The sequence below is a fragment of the Lipotes vexillifer genome, unplaced genomic scaffold (genome assembly GCF_000442215.2).
Source record: "Lipotes vexillifer unplaced genomic scaffold, Lipotes_vexillifer_v1.1 scaffold1253, whole genome shotgun sequence".
Taxonomy (NCBI): Eukaryota; Metazoa; Chordata; class Mammalia; order Artiodactyla; family Lipotidae; genus Lipotes; species Lipotes vexillifer.
The window spans coordinates 406,724-428,909 of record NW_006774094.1 but is presented as its reverse complement, the minus strand read 5'-3'; the positions used below and the strand labels follow the sequence as shown (position 1 = coordinate 428,909).

At 35.9% G+C, this 22,186-nt stretch overlaps 1 non-coding gene and 1 pseudogene across 1 annotated transcript; both read right to left on the bottom strand.

Moving 5' to 3' along the window:
- Positions 1-13,111: 13,111 nt before the first annotated feature.
- Positions 13,112-13,473, bottom strand: LOC103080079 (39S ribosomal protein L52, mitochondrial pseudogene; annotated as a pseudogene).
- A 439-nt stretch (positions 13,474-13,912) lies between these two features.
- Positions 13,913-13,985, bottom strand: TRNAG-UCC (transfer RNA glycine (anticodon UCC)). The gene has a single exon. It is a non-coding gene; the product is annotated as a tRNA-Gly (tRNA).
- Positions 13,986-22,186: the final 8,201 nt, after the last annotated feature.

Here is a 22,186-nt window from a genome sequence, read left to right as displayed (position 1 = left end):
GTGTTAAATATTTGATGAGACATAATTGTCATTTGTCCTTTATTTAACCACAGTTTCTTTTAGTTCTTTAAATATATATATACAGCTGATTTAAAATTTTTGTTCATTAGGTCTAATATCTGGTCCTGCTCAGGGATATATTTTTCTGGCTAATTTTTTCCCAAGTTGTTGCATACTTTTGTATTTATTTTCATGTCTCATAATTTTTTGTTGAAAAGTTGGCTTTTTACATGATATACTGTAAGAAAGATTGGGTTTACCAAGGTCCTCATTCTTCCATTCCAGAATTTAGTCATTAGGAAGATTTTGACTTCCAGAATTATCAAACATCTTTGGCTCCTCATAATTGGCCCATTTAGGAAATAACTGGGAATGATTTGCAGCTCTTCAAAAGAATATCGTCCTTAGATGTTAATAGAAGAGTTCCTCTCAGAAAACAGATCCAGGATCTAATTGAAGAACTTTCTCCTCTGCCAGGTTGGAGTCTCCATTTTTCCTGTGCAGTAGGATTACATCTTTTCTACCAACAAGTGACTATTGTGTCTTCATTCTTCTCTTATCTAGTCTGAGTGTTAATTGTGATTTTTCAGTCTCCACTCTATGATGGTTTGGATAGAGGTAGGGTAATTTGCTTGACTCGTACTTTATGGAATATGAAAATATGAAGAAACAGATCTGTACGTGATAGAGAAAACTGTCACACAGAGGCCCTGAACTTGCAGGTACAAAAGGGATGTAGCTTCAGGCCTTCTCTCTTGAAAAAAGTATCCCTTGAAAAAAGAAAAAGGGAATGTAAACAAATTTCTTCTGGCCAGAGGTTGGACTGTGGCAAGGATTGCTAAGTGTTAGCCCAAACACATTCCCCTTTCTTATTAGTATGGAGGTTTCTGGGAAGTAATTGCTTAGCTTTTTTCAAAAAGCTACATTTCAAGCACCCCCAACACCTCAACTCAGCCCCATACCCACCAACCTATCTTCTTACAATAAGTATGGTCTTGTTACTTGTTATTACCAATAAAATGGAAACAGACATTTTGTGTTACTTCCAGGACAAGGCTATAAAAAACAGAATTTCTTCTTCCTCAATTTATTTCCCACTTCACTATATGGTTTAAAAGGTTTCTGAGACTCTAGGTTTGGTGATGATAAAAAATGGAAGGAAGCTGGGTCTCTGTATCAACATGTGGAAGAGAGACGCCCCCTAACATAAATACCCTTCTTGAAATGTCAGAGTGAGATAAACTTCTATGTGTTTGAGCCATTAAGTTTTTTGTGGTATATTTGTTATAGAAATTGAGCTTGCTATCATTAAATCTTTCTTTATTATACCTGCTGAAACACATAAGTAAATAAAAGACAACTTTTTTGAATGAGGGATAAATCCAAGTTTTACCATATCTCCTCGTTTCTGCATATTCAGAAACCTATCCAACCTATGTATGAATATATATTGGACATCCGTTTTTCTTTTTTTAACATCTTTATTGGACTATAATTGCTTTACAATGGTGTGTTAGTTTCTGCTTTATAACAAAGTGAATCAGTTATACATATACATATGTTCCCATATCTCTTCCCTCTTGCGTCTCCCTCCCTCCCACCCTCCCTATCCCACCCCTCCAGGTGATCACAAAGCACCAAGCTGATCTCCCTGTGCTATGCAGCTGCTTCCCACTAGCTATCTACCTTACGTTTGGTAGTGTATATATGTCCATGCCTCTCTCTCGCTTTGTCACAGCTTACCCTTCCCCCTCCCCATATCCTCAAGTCAATTCTTTAGTAGGTCTGTGTCATTATTCCTGTCTTACCTAGGTTCTTCATGACATTTTATTTTCCCCTAGGTTCTTCATGGCATTTTATTTTCTTAAATTCCATATATATGTGTTAGCATATGTTATTTGTCTCTCTCTTTCTGACTTCACTCTGTATGACAGACTCTAGGTCTATCCACATCATTACAAATAGCTCAATTTCATTTCCTTTTATGGCTGACTAATATTCCATTGTATATATGTGCCACATCTTCTTTATTCATTCATCTGATGATGGACACTTAGGTTGTTGCCATATCCAGGCTATTGTAAATAGAGCTGCAATGAACATTTTGGTACATGACTCTTTTTGAATTATGGTTTTCTCAGGGTGTATGCCCAGTAGTGGGATTGCTGGGTCGTATGGTAGTTCTATTTTTAGTTTTTTAAGGAACCTCCATACTGTTCTCCACAGTGGCTGTATCAATTTACATTCCCACCAACAGTGCAAGAGTGTTCCCTTTTCTCCACACCCTCTCCAGCATTTATTGTTTCTAGATTTTTTGATGATGGCCATTCTGACTGGTGTGAGATGATATCTCATTGTAGTTTTGATTTGCATTTCTCTAATGATTAGTGACGTTGAGCATTCTTTCATGTGTTTGTTGGCAGACTGTATATCTTCTTTGGAGAAATATCTATTTAGGTCTTCTGCCCAGTTTTGGATTGGGTTGTTTGTTTTTTTTTATTAGCTGCTTATAAATTTTGGAGATTAGTCCTTTGTCAGTTGCTTCACTGGAAATATTTTCTCCCATCCTGAGGGTTGTCTTTTGGTCTTTTTTATGGTTTCCTTTGCTGATCAAAAGCTTTTAAGTTTCATTAGGTCACATTTGTTTACTTTTGTTTTTATTTCCATTTCTCTAGGAAGTGGGTCAAAAAGGATCTTGCTGTGATTTATGTTATAGAGTGTCCTGCCTATATTTTCCTCTAAGAGTTTGATAGTTTCTGACCTTACATTTAGGTCTTTAATCCATTTTGAGCTTATTTTTTGTATGGTGTTAGAGAGTGATCTAACCTCATACTTTTTCATGTACCTGTCCAGTTTTCCCAGCACCACTTATCCACTGTACATTCCTGCCTCCTTTATCAAAGATAAGTTGACCATATGTGCGTGGGTTTATCTCTGGGCTTTCTATCCTGTTCCATTGATCTATCTTTCTGTTTTTGTGCCAGTACCATACTGTCTTGATTACTGTAGCTTTGTAGTATAGTCTGAAGTCAGGAAGCCTGATCCCTCCAGCTCCGCTTTTTGTTCTCAAGATTGCTTTGGCTATTCAGGGTCTTTTGTGTTTCCATACAAATTGTGAAAGTTTTTGTTCTACTTCTGTGAAAAATACCAGTGGTAGTTTGATAGGGATTGCATTGAATCTGTAGATTGCTTTGGGTAGTAGAGTCATTTTTCACAATGTTGATTCTTCCAATCCAAGAACATGGTATAGCTCTCCATCTATTTGTATCATCTTTAACTGCTTTCATCAGTGTCTTATAATTTTCTGCATACAGGTCTTTTGTCTTATTAGGTAGGTTTATTCCTAGATATTTTGTTCTTTTTGTTGCAGTGGTAAATGGGAGTGTTTTCTTGATTTCACTTTCAGATTTTTCATCATTAGTGTATACGAATGCCAGAGATTTCTGTGCACTAATTTTGTATCCTGCTACTTTACCAAATTCATTGACTAGCTCTAGTAGTTTTTTGGTAGCATCTTTAGGATTCTCTATGTATAGTATCATGTCATCTGCAAACAGTGACAGCTTTACTTCTTCTTTTCCAATTTGGATTCCTTTTATTTCCTTTTCTTCTCTGATTGCTGTGGCTAAAGCTTCCAAAACTATGTTGAATAAGAGTGGTGAGAGTGGGCAACCTTGTCTTGTTCCTGATCTTAGTGGAAATGGTTTCAGTTTTTCACTATTGAGGACAATGTTGGCTGTGGGTTTGTCATATATGGCCCTTACTATGTTGAGGAAAGTTCCCTTTATGCCTACTTTCTGCAGGGTTTTTATCATAAATGGGTGTTGAATTTTGTCAAAAGCTTTCTCTGCTTCTATTGAGATGATCATATGGTTTTTCTCCTTCAATTTGTTAATATGGTGTATCACGTTGATTGATTTGTGTATATTGAAGAATCCTTGTATTCCTGGAATAAACACCACTTGATCATGGTGTATGATCCGTTTAATGTACTGTTGGATTCTGTTTGTAGTATTTTGTTGAGGATTTTTGCATCTATGTTCATCAGTGATATTGGCCTGCAGTTTTCTTTCTTTGTGACATCTTTGTCTGGTTTTGGTATCAGGGTGATGGTGGCCTTGTATAATGAGTTTGGGAGTGTTCCCCCCTCTGCTATATTTTGAAAGAGTTTAAGAAGGATAGGTGTTAGCTCTTCTCTAAATGTTTGATAGAATTCACCTGTGAAGCCATCTGGTCGTGGGCTTTTGTTTGTTGGAAAATTTTTAATCACAGTTTCAATTTCAGTGCTTGTGATTTGTCTGTTCATATTTTCTATTTCTTCCTGATTCAGTCTCGGCAGGTTTTGCATTTCTAAGAATTTGTCCATTTCTTCCAGGTTGTCCATTTTATTGGCATATAGTTGCTTGTAGTAATCTCTCATGATCTTTTGTATTTCTGCAGTGTTGTTACTTCTTTTTCATTTCTAATTCTATTGATTTGAGTCTTCTCCCTTTTTTTCTTGAATAGTCTGGCTAATGGTTTATCAATTTTGTTTATCTTCTCAAAGAACCAGGTTTTAGTTTTATTGATCTTGGCTATCGTTCCCTTCATTTCTTTTTCATTTATTTCTGATCTGATTTTTATGATTTCTTTCCTTCTGCTAACTTTGTGGGTTTTTTTGTTCTTCTTTCTCTAATTGCTTTAGATGAAAGGTTAGCTTGTTTATTTGAGGTGTTTCCTGTTTCTTGAGGTAGGATTGTAATGCTATAAACTTCCCTCTTAGAACTGCTTTTGTTGCATCCCATAGATTTTGGGTCGTTGTTTCTCCATTGTCATTTGTTTCTAGGTATTTTTTGATTTCCTCTTTGATTTCTTCATTGATCACTTGGTTATTAAGTAGTGTATTGTTTAGCCTCCATGTGTTTGTATTTTTTACAGATCTTTTCCTGCAGTTGATATCTAGTCGCATAGCGTTGTTGTCAGAAAAGATACTTGATTCAATTTCAGTTTTCTTAAATTTACCAAGGCTTGATTTTTGACCCAAGATATGATCTATCCTGGAGAATATTCCATGACACTAGAGAAAAATGTGTATTCTGTTGCTTTTGGATGGAATGTCCTATAAATATCAATTAAGTCCATCATGTTTAATGTATCATTTAAATCTTGTGTTTCCTTCTTTATTTTCATTTTAGATGATCTGTCCATTGGTGAAAGTGGGGTGTTAAAGTCCCCTACTATGAATGTGTTACTGTCGATTTCCCCTTTTATGGCTGTATTTGCCTTATGTGTTGAGGTGATCTTATGTTGGGTGCATAAATATTTACAATTGTTATATCTTCTTCTTGAATCGATCCCTTGATCATTATGTAGTGTCCTCCTTTGTCTCTTCTAATAGTCTTTATTGTAAAGTCTATTTTGTCTGATATGAGAATTGCTACTCCAGCTTTCTTTTGGTTTCCATTTGCATGAAATATCTTTTTCCATCCCCTCACTTTCAGTCAGTATGTGTCTCTAGGTCTGAAGTGGGTCTCTTGTAGACAGCTAATATATGGGTCTTGTTTTTGTATCCTTTCAGCCAATCTGTGTCTTTTGGTGGGAGCATTTAGTCCATTTACATTTAAGGTAATTATCAGTATGTATGTTCACATTCCCATTTTCCTAATTGTTTTGGGTTTGTTTTTGTAGGTCTTTTCCTTCTCTTGTGTTTCTTGCCTAGAGAAGTTCCTTTAGCAGTTGTTGTAGAGCTGGTTTGGTGGTGCCGAACTCTTTCAGCTTTTGCTTGTCTGTAAGAGTTTTAATTTCTCCATCAAATCTGAGTGAGATCCTTGCTGAGTAGGGTAATCTTGGTTGCAGGTTTTTCTCCTTCATCACTTTAAATATGTCCTGCCAGTCCCTTCTGGCTTGCAGAGTTTCTGCTGAGAGATCAGCTGTTAACCTTATGGGGATTCCCTTGTGTGTTATTTGTTGTTTTTCTCTTGCTGCTTTTTATATGTTTTCTTTGTATTTAATTTTTGACAGTTTGATTAATCTGTGTCTTGGCGTATTTCTCCTTGGATTTATCCTGTGTGGGACTCTGTGTGCTTCCTGGACTTGATTAACTATTTCCTTTCCCATATTAGGGAAGTTTTCAACTACAATCTCTTCAAATATTTTCTCAGTCCCTTTCTTTTTCTCTTCTTCTTCTGGAACCCCTATAATTCGAATGTTGGTGCATTTAATGTTGTCCCAGAGGTCTCTGAGACTGTCCTCAGTTCTTTTCATTCTTTTTTCTTTATTCTGCTCTGCAGTAGTTATTTCCACTATTTTATCTTCCAGGTCACTTATCCGTTCTTCTGCCTCATTTATTCTGCTATTGATCCCATCTAGAGTATTTTTCATTTCATTTATTGTGTTGTTCATCATTGTCTGTTTCATCTTTATTTCTTCTAGGTCCTTGTTAACTGCTTCTTGCATTTTGTCCATTCTATTTCCAAGATTTTGGATCATCTTTACTATCATTATTCTGAACTCTTTTTCAGGTAGACTGCCTATTTCCTCTTCATTTGTTAGGTCTGGTGCCTTTTTATCTTGCTCCTTCATCTGCTGTGTGTTTTTCTGTCTTCTCATTTTGCTTATCTTACTGTATGAGGCTGGATCTTGTCTTTCTGGTGGGCAGGTCCACGTCTGGTGGTGTGTTTTGTGGTGTCTGTGGACTTATTATGATTTTAGGCAGCCTCTCTGCTAATGGTTGGGGTTGTGTTCCTGTCTTGCTAGTTGTTTGGCATAGGATGTCCAGCACTGTAGCTTGCTGGTCGTTGAGTGAAGCTGGGTGCTGGTGTTGAGATGGAGATCTCTGGGAGATTTTCGCCATTTGATATTATGTGGAGCTGGGAGGTCTCTTGTGGACCAGTGTCCTGAAGTTGGCTCTCCCACCTCAGAGGCACAGCACTGACTCCTGGCTGCTGCACCGAGAGCCTTTCATCCACACGGCTCAGAATAAAAGGGAGAAAAAGCAGAAATAAAAAATTCATACAAGTAGAAATAAAGAAAGAAAGAAAGAATGAAAGGAGGGAGGGAGGGAGGAAGGAAGGAAGGAAGGAAGGAGGGAAGGAAGGAGAAAAAGAAAGAAGATAAAGTAAAATAAAGTAAGATAAAATACAATAAAGTTATTAAAATAAAAAAATAATTATTAAGAGAAAAAAAATGGACGGATAGAGCCCTAGGACAAATTGTGGAAGCAAAGTTATACAGACAAAATCTCACACGGAAGCATATACATACACACTCACAAAAAGAGGAAAAGGGGAAACAATTCATAAATCTTGCTCTCAAAGTCCACCTTCTCAATTTGTGATGATTCGTTGTCTAAAGGAGGGAACGAAGGAAAGAAAGAATTAAGATAAAGTACAATAAAATAAAGTTATTAAAATAAAAAGTAATTATTAAGAAAAAAATTTAAAAAAAAACAAATGGATAGAACCCTTGAACAAATGGTGGAAGTAAAGCTATACAGACAAAATTTCACACAGAAGCATACACATACACACTGAGAAACAAAGGAAAAGGGGAAAAAAATCATAAATCTTGCTCTCAAAGTCCACCTCCTCAATTTTGGATAATTCGTTGTCTGAAGGAAGGAAGGAAGGAAGGAAGGAAGGAAGGAAAGAAAGAAGATAAAGTAAAATAAAGTTATTAAAATTATTAAGAAAAAAAAACGGTCGGATAGAACCCTAGAACAAATGGTGGAAGCAAAGCTATACAGAAAAAATCTCACACAAAAGCATACACATACACACTCACAAAAAGAGGAAAAGGGGAAAAAATCATAAATCTTGCTCTCAAAGTCCATCTCCTCAATTTGGGATGATTCGTTGTCTATTCATGTATTCCACAGATGCAGGGTACATCAAGTTGATTGTGGAGCTTTAATCCGCTGCTTCTGAGGCTGCTGGGAGGGATTTCCCTTTCTCTTCTTTGTTCTCACAGCTCCCAGGGGCTCAGCTTTGGATTTGGCCCCGCCTCTGTGTGTAGGTCGCAGGAGGGCGTCTGTTCTTCACTGATACAGGACAGGGTTAAAGGAGCAGCTGATTTGGCTCACTCAGGCCGGCGAGCGGTGGCAGGGCAGTGGGGGAGGGAGGGGCACAGAGTGCGGGGCGGGGCTGCGGCGGCAGAGGCCGGCGTGACGTTGCACCAGCCTGAGGTGCGCCATGCTTTCTCCCAGGGGAGTTGTCCCTGGATCCTGGGATTCTGGCAGTGGCGGGCTGCACAGGCTCCCCATAAGAGGGGTGTGGATAGTGACCTGTGCTCGCACACAGGCTTCTTGGTGGCGGCAGCAGCAGCCTTAGCATCTCATGCCCATCTCTGGGGTCTGCGCTTTTAGCAGCAGCTCGCGCCTGTCTCTGGAGCTCCTTTAAGCAGCACTGTTAATCCCCTCTCCTCACGCACTAGGAAATAAAGAGGTAAGAAAAAGTCTCTTGCCTCTTCGGCAGGTCCAGACTTTTCCCCGGACTCCCTCCCTGCCAGCCGTGGTGCACTAACCCCCTGTAGGCTGTGTTCACGCCCCCAACCCCAGTCCTCTCCCTGCCCTCCGACCGAAGCCCAAGCCTCAGCTCCCAGCCCCACAGCCCCAGCGGGGGAGCAGATAAGCCTCTCGGGCTGGTGAGTGCCGGTTGCCCCCGATCCTCTGTGCGGAATGTCTCCGCTTTGCCCTCCGCACCCCTGTTGCTCTGCTCTCCTCCGCGGCTCCAAAGCTTTCCCCCTGTGCCACCCGCAGTCTCCGCCTGCGAAGGGGCTTCGTAGTGTGTGGAAACCTTTCCTCCTTCACAGCTCCCTCCCACCCATGCAGGTCCCGTCCCTATCCTTTTGTCTCTGTTTATTCTTTTTTCTTTTGCCATACCCAGGTATGTGGGGGAGTTTCTTGCCTTTTGGGAGGTCTGAGGTCTTCTGCCAGCGTTCAGTAGGTGTTCTGTAAGAGTTGTTCCAGGGGTAGATGTATTTCTGGTGTATCTGTGGGGAGGGAGGTGATCTCTGTGTCTTACTCTTCCGCCATTTTCCCGGAAGCCTCCTGGACATCCGTTTTTATAAGTGGTTACAATTTCTACATTTCCATATGTAAGAGTGATATCTAGTAACAGCAAGAAACAGTTACATGACCATTGTAAGGACACATTTTTTCCCTCTAGCAATCATTTTAATAAATACATCCACTAAATAATATTGGCATTATCCAAATTATTTGTGATATCCTTGTTACCTAAATTGCATAATATAAAGACAAAAGTGTGACCACACACACACACAAAAGAAAACATGCACATTATTTTGAATGTATGTATCTATTACCATAATTTGTTAAGCCAAATGTAAAATGATATCGTCAGTAACTGAAGTCATGTCTTTATGACAGTAGACAAGCAATTAGATGAATTCTGGGTTTGTGTCTATCTAATTTGAGTCATAGCATATGACTTATATAGTATATAGTAGTATAGTAGTATATAGCATATACTACTTAACTTTTAAATATCAATGTGGAATTATTCAATCTAAAAATCTACATTTTCTTTTTTCAAGTGTTATGTTTATAGCATAAAGTGTTGAAAAGGATATGGTATCATCCTAAAAATGGAAATGTATTGAAAATTGTGTAGATAAAAATGAATAAGCTTATAATTTTAGTTGTTTATTGTTCACCTAAAGGATATTCTTCCTCTTGGCAGAATCAGGAAAATACACAGCAGCTCAGGATCCACTAAATAAAATTTCTTTGATTTTATAGGTTCATATATAATTTTCTATTTTTGCATAGTCAATATTTTGAACAAAAAGGTTAAAGGAAAAATAGTGATGATGCCTTGTTATATTTTAGGAAATATTTAAATGAAAATGCTATATTTTCATAATTTAGTGTTTTGCCCCAAATTGCTTATGATCGTATGATTTTATCAATATTACATCTTAAAGTTGCATCTTGATTGCTACCATATAGCATCTCATTTTTCATATTTTATAAATTTGTGTATATATATATATATATATATATATATACATATATATATACATGTATTTCCCTCTGAGGATATGTCTTAATTATGTAGATGATATATAGAAAGGCCGTTTGTCATCAAGACTAGCTGCTTCCAGTTAACACTGATATCAGTTTTTGTTTTCCATTCTCTGTTCCCTTATATCATTCCACTACATACATGACTGAACCTAGCACTTTATAAAATGTCAGAATCTCTTGGGGTAGAGCATGTATTTATTATAAGGTAAGCAAGTATATATCAATTTGTCTCCTATCTCCAGTATACCACAGAAGTTACTGTACTTTGGTCAAGGTCACCTGTGATGTCCACTTTTCACATTAAATGGACATATCAGGTCATCTCACTAAACTATCAGCACTTTTAGCAACAGTTCACATCTTCCTGCTTATTGAAACACTCTCTGTACTCAGCACCTAGGCCTATAAACTCTCCTTTAGGTACCAGAAGCTTTCATTTCACCTGTATCCAAGTATTTTTCTTTCTTCTGGACTTTGGATTCCCTGTGTACTCTTCCTCAGATAGGAAGACACTTTTTCAGCTGTAATCCATGGTTATTATCTTGGAGCCCTGTTGATGTGGTGGTTAAGGTATGAGGCAAGAGAAGTGTTCTATAGTCTGGTGATTAAATCTAAGCCTTTCAGTGAGCTTGTGTCTTGGGATTACGACCATTGTAAGTGCTTCTCTAATTGTAGTATAGTTTTTCTTCACTCTGCTCCCTATTCAATTTCCTGGCTACAGCATTTCCAATCTACTTTCTTGAATTGCTAAGCCCTGTAAAGCGTTGCCTTCCTCCCTCCCCTGCTGTCTCACCTAAGGTGAGACAGGAAGTAGGAGGTAGCTGGAGCGGAGAGGAATTCCCTTTCCTCTGGTGGAATTAGGTTCCAGAATTGTGCTCTAGTGAAATATTTATCCCTCGAATAATGAAGTGGACTCTGGGTGTATTTCACAAGGATCTCTTCCCTTCCCTCTGCCATAGCCACAAAATGATCTTAGGAATCCTTACCCAAAACACGGTGTAAAAGTATGAAGGGATTTGAGATTGGGCTCAGCAGTTTCTCGGTCTTACATTAGTGGACACTCAGCCTGCAGCAATTCATCAAAATTGTCATTCAAGTGTTCTATCATTTTATGGCTCCAGTGCCTATTGCTCCATGCTAGTACATTTCGGTTGCTGTATCTCTCCTGGTGTGCCTTTCTCTGTAGATGTTGGAGTGGTCACTTACATTACAACCTGCATTCTCAAATGAGAACAATAAGTCATTAATTTTCAATTTGTCCCGCTTCCTCTTGTTGTAAGGATGGAAGTGAAAACTTCTAAGCTCTTCAGCTGTTAGATCTAAAATCAGTAGTCTGGCTTTAAGATAGTTTGTGGAACATGTCAATCCTTCTAACTTAGATTTTCCTCAGCACACTTTCCCCTTGTGTCTTGAAATGAACAAATTCTTTTCATTTTTCAGGTATCAATTTTAAATCTCACTACAGTATGCAGGTCTCCTTGTTATTCTGTCTAAAACAACTCCTTCACTCTCATCTTTATCTGTTACAACCTTCTTTCAGCACTTGTGGAAAGCTTGAATGCTTTTTAAAAAATTCTGTATTCTCTTGTAGAATAAAAATCGTTGAGGGGAAGAACTATGCCTAGGTCTTTTCACCCTTCTATTTTCAATATTTAGTATAATTTGTTACTTAATATTTTATGAGTAAATAAATGTCTTATTTACACAAATGTATTTTTTCATAGAATAAATAATTCATATTATTTATTAAAATATATAAGACCAGTTTATGTGTTCAGATATCTTTTAGATGGTTTTTAATGAAGTCATGACTATTTTCATGAAAATATTCAGGAAACATTGATGAAATACTTGAAATTATTTATAATCAACTTTATTTTTGTCTGAAAACCAAAGGTTTTCAAATATTTTTTGGAAGTCTCTTGTATGTACTTGATGCCTCAGCACCTAGCACTTATTTAAAAAATGGCCTTCCCTCATCAAAGATAATATAATTATCTCATTATTTCTCTCTTCTTAAATTCTTAATCTTAATATTTATGACATGTAGTATAAGTATCTGCTATAAGTAATTTTTTTAGAATACATTTATTTCCTGGCTCTCACTTTGATTTTACCCAGATTAGAGAAACAGGTTATTACTATTTTTTGCCATGAATCCTTTGTTTTTTTTGAAATATAGTTGATGTACAGAATTATATAAGTTACAGGTGTATAACAGAGTGATGTCACAATTTTTAAGTTTATACTTTATTTATAGTTATTGTAAATATGGGCTATATTCCCTGTGTTGTACAATATATCCTTGTAGCTTATTTTATACATAATAGTTTGTACCTCTTAATCCATTACCCCTATCTAGCCCCTCCTCCCACTAGTTTGTTCTCTATATCTGTGAGTCTGCTTCTTTTTGGTTATATTAACTAGTTTTTTGTATTTTGTAGATTCCGCATATAGCTAACGGCATACAGTATTTGTCTTTCTCTGTCTGACTTATTTTATTGATACTTAGCATAATGCCCTCCAAGTCCATCCCATTGTTGCAAATGGCAAAATTTCATTGTTTTTTATAGCTGAGTAGTAGTCCATTGTATGGAATATATCTTTATCCATTCATCTGTTGATGGATGCTTAGGTTGATTCCTTATCTTGGCAGTTGTAAATAATGCTGCTTTGAACACTGAGGTACATGTATCTTTCCAAATTTGTGTTTTTGTTTTTTTCAGATATATACTCAAGAGTGGAATTGCTGGGTCATATGGTAATTCTATTATTAGGTTATTATTATTTTTAATTTTATGCAATATAACTTGAGCAAGCATCTGTCTAAGATTTTGGATTTGCCATAAATAGGCTCAAAGTGCCATTAAATAACTTTATATAATAACAAAAAAAGAAATACTTTCATATAGTTATTCATCTCTGATGAATTACCAGACAACAGTATGGAGTGGAGCCCCCAGCCAACTCATAATGTCATGTCAACTGAGCAATAAGTAAATTTAAATTGTTTGAAGCTTGTGAGAATTTAGGGTTCCTTGGTTTTGTTTTGTTTGTTTTTCTGGGGGAGGCAGGAGTTGCTTTTTATTGACTTGGTCGTGGGTTCTGCAGTAGGGCGCCTTTGGGTTTAAGAGCATTCTGCTGCTTCCTTTCTTCTTCCTGCAACTTCTGCTGCCTGAGCTGCCATGCTTGTAATCCAGCATCCATTTCCTGTGACAGCAGTACAACTCGTCTTGCAACATTTTACCTTTGGCCTTTTCTTTGAAGCTGGCCTTTCATTGGAGGAGGCCATCCCCATAAGACCAGTCTGGGAGCTCTGCAAGGAGCCTGTAGCCAGAGGGGTTGGCAGCAAGGCCCTTCTGGACTCACCACCAACCGCTCACCAGACCTGTGACGCCACAGTGCAGCCTCCAGACACTAGAGAGCAGTAAACGCAAAGCAGCCATGCTGAGGCACAGGAAGGGTTGCTTGGTTTTACAGCAAAATCAAGCTTTACCAGACTGATACAACAGGATTCCAAAGGAAAAATAGGACTTAACCTTACATTTAACATTTGTGATATACCAGTAAACATTTTTTTTTTTTCATTTTTATAGTTGTTGCTTCTTTGGCTGTTTTATTGGAACCCACTTAACGATTGTCAATTCATTTATACATTTGAATAACCCTGCCATAAACAATACATAATTTTAAACATGAGAACATGTCATGATTAAGGATTGGGATTAAAACATATTCAGGAATTTACAGCAATTCACACAGGACTAATGGAATATCGAGGACATAGCCCCCTGAATGATATAAACTATACTTCTTTTTATACATTATTCTTTTTCTTTTTCAAAGTTTTTTTTTTTTTTGGCCATGTGGCTTGTGGGATGTTAGTTCCCTGACCAGGGATGGAACCCAGGCCCCCTGCAGTGGAAGTGCAGAGTCCTAACCACTGGACCACCAGGGAGTTCCCTTTACTGTTTACATTATTCTTTTACACACTTTTAAATTTTAAGTTCCATGAGGCCTATATCCCCTTTTTAAAGGAATTGACTAGGTAGTATTAACTGTAATGTAATTTCAGGGACAACAATTATCAGAATTTTTTAGTGAAATTATGATAAGAAATATAATTTCCAATAAATACATAGTAATTGTCTATTTTCTTAACAAAAATCATGTAAAAAAACATTCCCCAAATTTATACAGACTTTTATACAGTCACACACATTTGCCAAGGGGAATAAAAAACAGTTTAAAATTATTTGATTTAAAAGCTTCTTTGAGTTATTTCCATTGTGCCTAAATTTTCAGATGGAAATGCACAAATTAAATGACAGGATGTTCGGTTTGCTTAATATTAACTCTGAAAGAATGTTTCCGAATGGTTCTGAGTAAATTATATTTTCCACGTAATGGCCTGATAATAAGTGAAGTGCTTTTTACCCCAGTCTTGCTAAATATGTATGCTATTTTTCTTGTCTTAACACTATCACTGAATTACTGTTGTTCTTTTCTCTTTCTTCCTCTTTTTCTTTTTTCTCCTTTCTTCTTTCTCTCTTTTCTTTTTCATCCTTATTTTTTGTTGTCGTTTCACTTGGCATATCTTCTTGCATAGCCTGTGGAATTAAAATTATCTCAGTGAACACAATGTGCTGACTTAGATATAGACCATGGCTTTAAAAATTTTCTATTTGCAATAGGCTAGAAATAGAATAGAGGTTTCATACAGATCAGAAACTGTGGTGAAAATCAATAGCTATCTGACTTTAGCAGGTGACTTCCTCTTTCAGAGAACTAATGAATGTTATCTGATGTACTGGAGCAGTCTGCTGTTCAATGAGGCTGAAGAGCAGATGTGCAATATGTGTGTCTAGGGTAAAATTCAATGATGCAGCTGTGTATTTGGCTAAGGTTCATCTGAACATTCTTAGTCACTTTTGAATAGTCTTGAGTAGGATCCCTAACTGCTTTGGGGCAGTAGTAAAGGAACTTAAAAAAAAAAAAGATTTATGACACTGCTTAGTTGGCTGTATCTTTAATTTTATAAATTTTATGCCATCAAATTCTTAGTGTTTTCCTGAAATTACCTTATGTCTAGAATATACATCTATAAATATGTATCTATCTATATGTATCCAAGTATGTATGTATCTACCTAGCTCTGCAGTTGTAGTCTACATTATGATGAAAGTTTGATTCAAATAATACAGCAATGGAATGTGGGTCCTATAGTACTTAGAAACAGTCTCTTGGTAATGGCCTGTAGGTGTTAGGCAATCAAACACTATAATCATGATTAGTTGCTAACCAACTAGCAAAGGGAGCCCCAGATGCATTTAAATACAGATTTCAGCTCAGCACGATACACAAATTGAAAGCTCTCTTCTTTTTTATTAGTATTTCTATCAAAATAACTTACTGTGCTTGTCTAAACGCATTAAGAACCTTCAAGGGTACAAAAACAAGTTATAGTCCCATTAAATAGAACATTTGTGTATTTTAAGATCTTTATCTTGCTAAATGAACTCTGCTATTTGCCTGCTCTGATAAGGAAAGAAGGGTTATATGGAGTAGATTGAAAAAATGAGGGAAAAAAATCTTAATTATTTACTTCTCCAGGCTCTGAAACCAAACAGAAGCGTTTCCCTTCTCAAAGGAAGGATCATAGAATGGACCCATTTCAGACATAAAAATAACAGAATTTCTCTTCAGTCATCAGCCAGCACCATATTGGACCCTTTAGGAATGTGAATATAGAGCTCTATATTATTATGGAAATCTCAACTTCTTGGTTTAGACAGGGGGAAAGAAAGAGACTTTCTCTCATATCACCAGGGTGATTATCCAGGTAAAGAGGATAAAAACTTTAAAACAGTCTTCTACAAAGATGGTGGAAACAAACTAAAATCCTGGGAGTTCTCGTTCATTGTGGACTGGTTGTGGTCAAGTTAATATTCCTGCCAGATTGCTCTTTGGATTATGGACTCTCTGACTAGCGCTCTTTGTTACCTCATGTACATGGTCTTCTGTTTCTCTGCCTGATATATTAAAATTTTACACAAGGCTTATCCCCTCCAGAATTCCTGTAACTCTGATACTAATTATTTGATTATAAACCTTGACTAAACATTCATCCTGATATTTGTTTTTTGTATCCTACCTTGAATTTAATACTGCCTTGAGCTTTCAATTCTGAGACTTTAAACATATTATAAAGTTCAAATGGAAGAGTTAAAAGAATGATTACATTTTAGGAATATTCCCTTAGTAAATAATGAGAAGTATGCAAAAAATTATTGATTTAAGATTTTTTAAAGGGTAAAATGGAAACAACCTATTTTTCATAATTAAATCCTTTCAGTAGGAAATTAGTTAAAAATGTTTTTATATATTCTGGGTATTGTGTCCACAGATAATGTTTTAATAAAATATGCATATAGGCATGAATGTACCAAAGGGCCTTTGAAACACTGAAAAACCTTGCAGGACTAAGTGCTTCTTAGCCATTTGTCATGTGATAATCCAAATTTTATCTAAAAAAATGTAAGTCTTATAATTTAATACTAATGCTTCTATAACATAGTACTGCAAGGCCAGACCTTTGCCCTCCTATAATACAATTTTACAAGTTACAAAAAAGGGATAAAACAAACATGAAATTTCTGTAAAATTTTTATTGGCAACCAGGTGAACACATGAGAATCAAATGAAAAAGAATTTTAGGTAGAATTCATTATTTTTTGTTAGCTTAGTTATAAGATGAGGGTTCATGTTGCCTTTCCCTGGAGAAACAGAGCATGGGTAGCAAGTACCTGGGAAAGGAAAGAGCAAGAAGAGGGGTAAAACTTATTTCTCCCTTAATGAGGTGGTGTTCTACAGAAAGAGTGCCTCCTACTTGTAAACAGGCTAATGATACTTATCAGTAGACTTCCTATCCAAGAGATGTCTGTCAGAGTCATGAAAGGCAGGGGAACACTGATGACTGATTTAGACTGAAAGAAACTGAAGATAAAAGTGAAACATAAATATGAAATGGATCTTTTTGCTATTACAGACATTATTGGGACAGCTGTCAACATTTGAACAGAGTCTGAGGATTTGATTAATAATAAGTATTGTCTTATTTCGAAATTTTTAAAAAAAATGTATTTTCAGCAATGCAAAACTGGTATTTCTCAATGGCTTATTATAAATAAAATTGGAATTGCTGGTTTATGGAGACTAGAATAGTTGGTATGAAAACAGGAATGAGTCATATATGCATTTTTGCTATCTACCCAAAGAATATAAAGCTGCAGGGCACCCAACCTCAAACATATTCCCCAAAGAATAATGATTCTGCACATATTATTCAGAATTCCTCTATTAATCTAAAATGTGATTAGTGCTGGAGAAAAGGGGACATTTACAAGCTATACTGTAGCTACAATTTCCTTCAGAAAGCAATGCTCTGCCTAGCTTTTGCTTACATGCTTTTAATCATTAGTAAAATCATATTGGGTAAGATTTATAATTCACATGAGCTTACTTTGATTATTTAGCCATTTGATTTTAATTTGTTAATACAGAGTTTGGTTTTCTTGTTCTGCCCCTGCTACAAGAAAATAAGAGTATTTTAAACAAAAAGAAACAAATCTGTGAGGTTCTAGAAAGCAGAAACTTGATCTGGAACCTAGGAGGAAAACCAGGAAGCTCTGCATGTCTACAGTTACTCTTTATTTGTGGTCTCAATTTTTTTTGTAAATAAATTTATATGGAATATCAGTGTAAGCCAGGAGCATGAAAGGACCTTACACAGGAAGAAATGAGCTTCTCAGATTCAGTAAGACCTTATTTGTACTGACATGTCAGTTGTTGCTGTGTACTCCTTTCAGGAAATTTACACACCAAGGGACACTATTTGGGGATATGCTACAACTAAGACCACCTTTTGGCCACCACACTTCCCTTCAAATTTGTGTCCCTTCAGAGAAATGGAGAATATGATCTAAGTTACATTTGTGTGTGTTGCCTTTCCACCAGTATATGACTCATCAAAATAAGGAATATGTTCTCCAGCAGAAGGCTTAATAATTAGCATTGGCAGTACCTGAATACTGCTTTATCTCAACTTCAGCATAAGCTAAAGGATTTGTTGAAAAACTCTTTTAACTAGTGTCTGTCTCTTGGAATTCAAATCCTTCATTCACAGTCTTATCAAAGAAACCAAGTAATTAATCTATAGCTTAGGAAGTAGCAAGGAGTCTATAATCTATTCATAATTCTCAGATATAATATTATGTGAAAACAGCACACACAGAGACATAAAAACAAACAGTATAAAATTGTTCATGGATTCCTCCTAATAGATTTGGTCCAAACTTAAGGGATTAAACATTAAAAAAAATTAAATTTAGTAACACTGTATAATAACGATTCTACCTGAAAGAGTATATATAATATACCTTGGGAAATTATGATATTCCATTTGTACCTAAGATCTTTATAAGATTCCTTTGTATGTGCATATATTTATTATTTAAATATACGATATATTATTATAATATTTAATATTGTACAACACATTTGGTTGAAAGAGAAGCACAAATACAAATACCTTATTTGTGATTACTTCTTATACTCCTTTCTTCTATGTATATTACTGTTTTTGAATCATTTAAAGTGATTAGTATTATGTTCTTAATAGTTAAAAATAAAGATCAAAGATGATATACCCTCAAAAATCTTATGTATATGATTAGAAAGATAGATAAATGGATGGACGGATGGATGGATAGACAGACAGACAATGTGGCCTCTGACATTTAGGAGTTAATTGTTCTATCTTGTTCTGTATAGAAATGTGTGTGTTTTTATTAAATGGTGAGGAAAAGAGGAATTTACAAGAAGGAGAATTAATAATAGTTAAGATATACCGTAAGGCTTTTCATATTATTTAACTCATTTAATCATGTTACTATTTGTCTAGATATATTTTAGTAGCTGGAGAATGAAATTCAGAGATATTAGCCAATTTTACCAAGACATCCTTAATGTCATAGCTCTATGAATTGAATATTTGCATCTGTTTTGGTTTCCAAACTATATTATCACCACTTCACCATACATCCTAGTAGAGTAATCTCCTAGGTGAGTCTTGGAAGATGCTTTTTCACTCTTGCATTTACATAAGCTCTTACCCTTTTCTTGCTCTTGCAAATGCTCTTTTACTCTTCCTTTATTATCATATTGGTTGTTTAATGTTGACTTTAATAAAGAAATCTTTGAATAAGGGTGAATAAATGAAAAGAACTTTTCCATTAGTATATGAGCTCATGTCCAGATTTTAACCAGGTGATCCTATAATACTTTTCAATTAACCAAGCATTATCTTTATTTATTTAAAACAGGGAAATGCATTGTAACAGTTTTTTTTAATTAAGTATATTAGACAAAATAAAGGTACTATCAATCATCATACTTTCATATTGTAATATGAAAGCTATACTGCCAGAATAAAAAAAGAGAATTGTAGATTTAATACATTAAACTTCTTGAAAATCTCACTATAGCTTTTTAACTTCTATAATTACACTAGTGAGAATTTCTCAAGTACCTGTTTATAAACCCACATTTGAGAACTTACCTAGTGGACTAAAAAAATCTAAGTTCCTTTAAGACACAGGATCCCAGAAAATGATCAAGTGATAAGATTGTTTTCATCGGAGCTGACAACGTACAGAGAGTAAAGCCTTCCAGCAAAGTTGATAATAATTCAATATTTTTTATTAATCTCAGACAGAGGCCACGTGGCCAATCAGCTGTCCAGTATAAAAGAATTTTTTTTGTCACATTTTTTATAATACATTCTAGAAAATGTTTGTGACCCCTGAAAAAATTCTTTTTCCTACCCCACTGAAGTTGAAATTCTAGATAAGTCAACTTTCATTCCTACACTCTGCATACATTTCAGTTTTCATCACCGTTTTGAAAAAGTTGACAAAAAAATTATTTAATCATTGTGCTATAATTTACCATAAAATATAAAACATCTAAAATGTACATTTTCTCAAAACAGGAAGCATAAGGATGAAAATGTTGACTGTAGCGTTTGTAAATATTTGATGCTGTTTCCTACAAATATCATAGTTATGGTCAGTGAAACTATTAAGTGTTCAGATCAAATAAGGCATAATTTAGCAAAGTGGGCTTAGGGGGTAGTAAAAGCGTTCAAGCACAATTCAAGCAAGTTTGCGGCAGATTATAAAACTTCTAGAAATACAGCTTTAATTCCCTAATCACATATTTCTTTCTTACTCTTCATTCTGATTTCTGCCGAAACAATTCTGGGGCTTTATTAATTCATGCTCCTTTCTCATCCCTTAATATAATTTGTTGCATTTGGTACTGCTGAAAGCTTTAAAAAATCTTCTGTATTAATCCCCATTATTTGACATCTTGTTTGCATATCTCCTTTCTGACTCCATTATATAAAAAGAAATACAGAAAAAATAGTGGATTTTCTAATTAGATGTTGTTTCTTTATCTTTTAATTAATTTTTATCGGAGTATAGTTGCTTTACAATGTTGTATTAGCTTCTACTGCACAGCAAGATGAATCAGCCATACATATATGTATATCCCCTCCCTTATGGATTTCCCTCCCATTTAGGGTAACAGTGCATTAAGTAGTGTTCCCTGTTCTATACATTATGTTCCCCTCAGTTGTTTCAAACAAGTGAAAAGCCCCTGTATTGAAGTGTTGAAGTGTGTTGCTTTATTTTCTTTGTATCCTCTGTGGTGTCTGAAGATACTTTGTTCATCTCTCTCTAAAACGGGGCCTATATTTGAATGCTCACTCCCAGCCCCACCTCCAGAATGGCTGCACAGAAGACTGACCTCAGAAGTCTTCATTGGGACATTGCTCCTCGGTGAGGTCTCTTTTGTGCTCTGGGTGTGAGAAATCAGCTTTCATCCAGAGGTGTAATCCCATCAGAAATGCTGTTTGGAACTCTTTCTTTTTTCCTACTTTTTAGCCTTAGTGTTGGCAACCTGTATTTTCCTAATATGTACAACTTTGTTCTTAAAATACCTCAGAATCACAAACCTACCTCACTTAGAGACTAAAGTTCATCATTTCCACTACTTTTTAAAATTAATTATTATTGGAGTATAGTTGCTTTACAATGTTGTGTTAGTTTCTACTGTACAGCAAAGTGAATTAGCTATATGTATACATATATCTCCTCTTTTTTGGATTTCCTTCCCATTTAGGTCACCACAGAGCATTGAGTAGAGTTCCCTATGCTATACAGTATGTTCTCATTAGTTATGTATTTTATACATGGTATCAATAGTGTATATATGTCAATCCCAACTTCTCAATTCCTCCCACCCCCCCCTTCCCCCTTGGTATCCACGCATTTTTCTCTTCGCCTGTGTCTCTACTTCTGATTTGCAAATAAGAACAGCTATACCATTTTTCTAGATTCCACACATATGCATTAATATACGATAACTGTTTTTCTCTTTCTGACTTACTTCACTCTATGACAGTCTCTAGGTCCATCCATGTCTCTACAAATGACCCAATTTCATTCCTTTTTATGGCTGAGTAATATTCCACCATATATATGTACCACATCTTCTTTATCCATTCCTCTGTTGATGGACGTTTAGATTGATTCTGTGTCCCGGCTATTGTAAATAGTGCTGCAATGAACATTGAGGTGCATGTGTCTTTTTGAATTATGGTTTTCTCTGGGTATATGCCAAGTAGTGGCAATTGATACAGCCACTTTGGAGAACAGTATGGAGGTTCCTTTGCAAACTAAAAATAGAACTACCATATGACCCAGCAACCCCATCATTTCCACTATTATCTGTCATCTGCTTAAAAATCTTTCTTGATGCTGACTACCACCACTTCTTGGATGCTTTTTGGGTGTCCTCTCATTTCCTAGCCAGACAGTCCAGCATCATTCATCACAGGCCTCTCTTGATGGTGGCTGGTAATTTGGCAAGAATGTATCCAAGGCTTATTATTCTATTTGTCCCCCCTGTGTAACTGCTGGATTGGGTTGACTCAGGCTGCAAATGGAACATGTTCATATTACCTGTTGCTTCCTGCAGTTTAAACTAATTTAGTCAGTTTTGAATGCCTCTGCATTTCAAAGATACTGATTT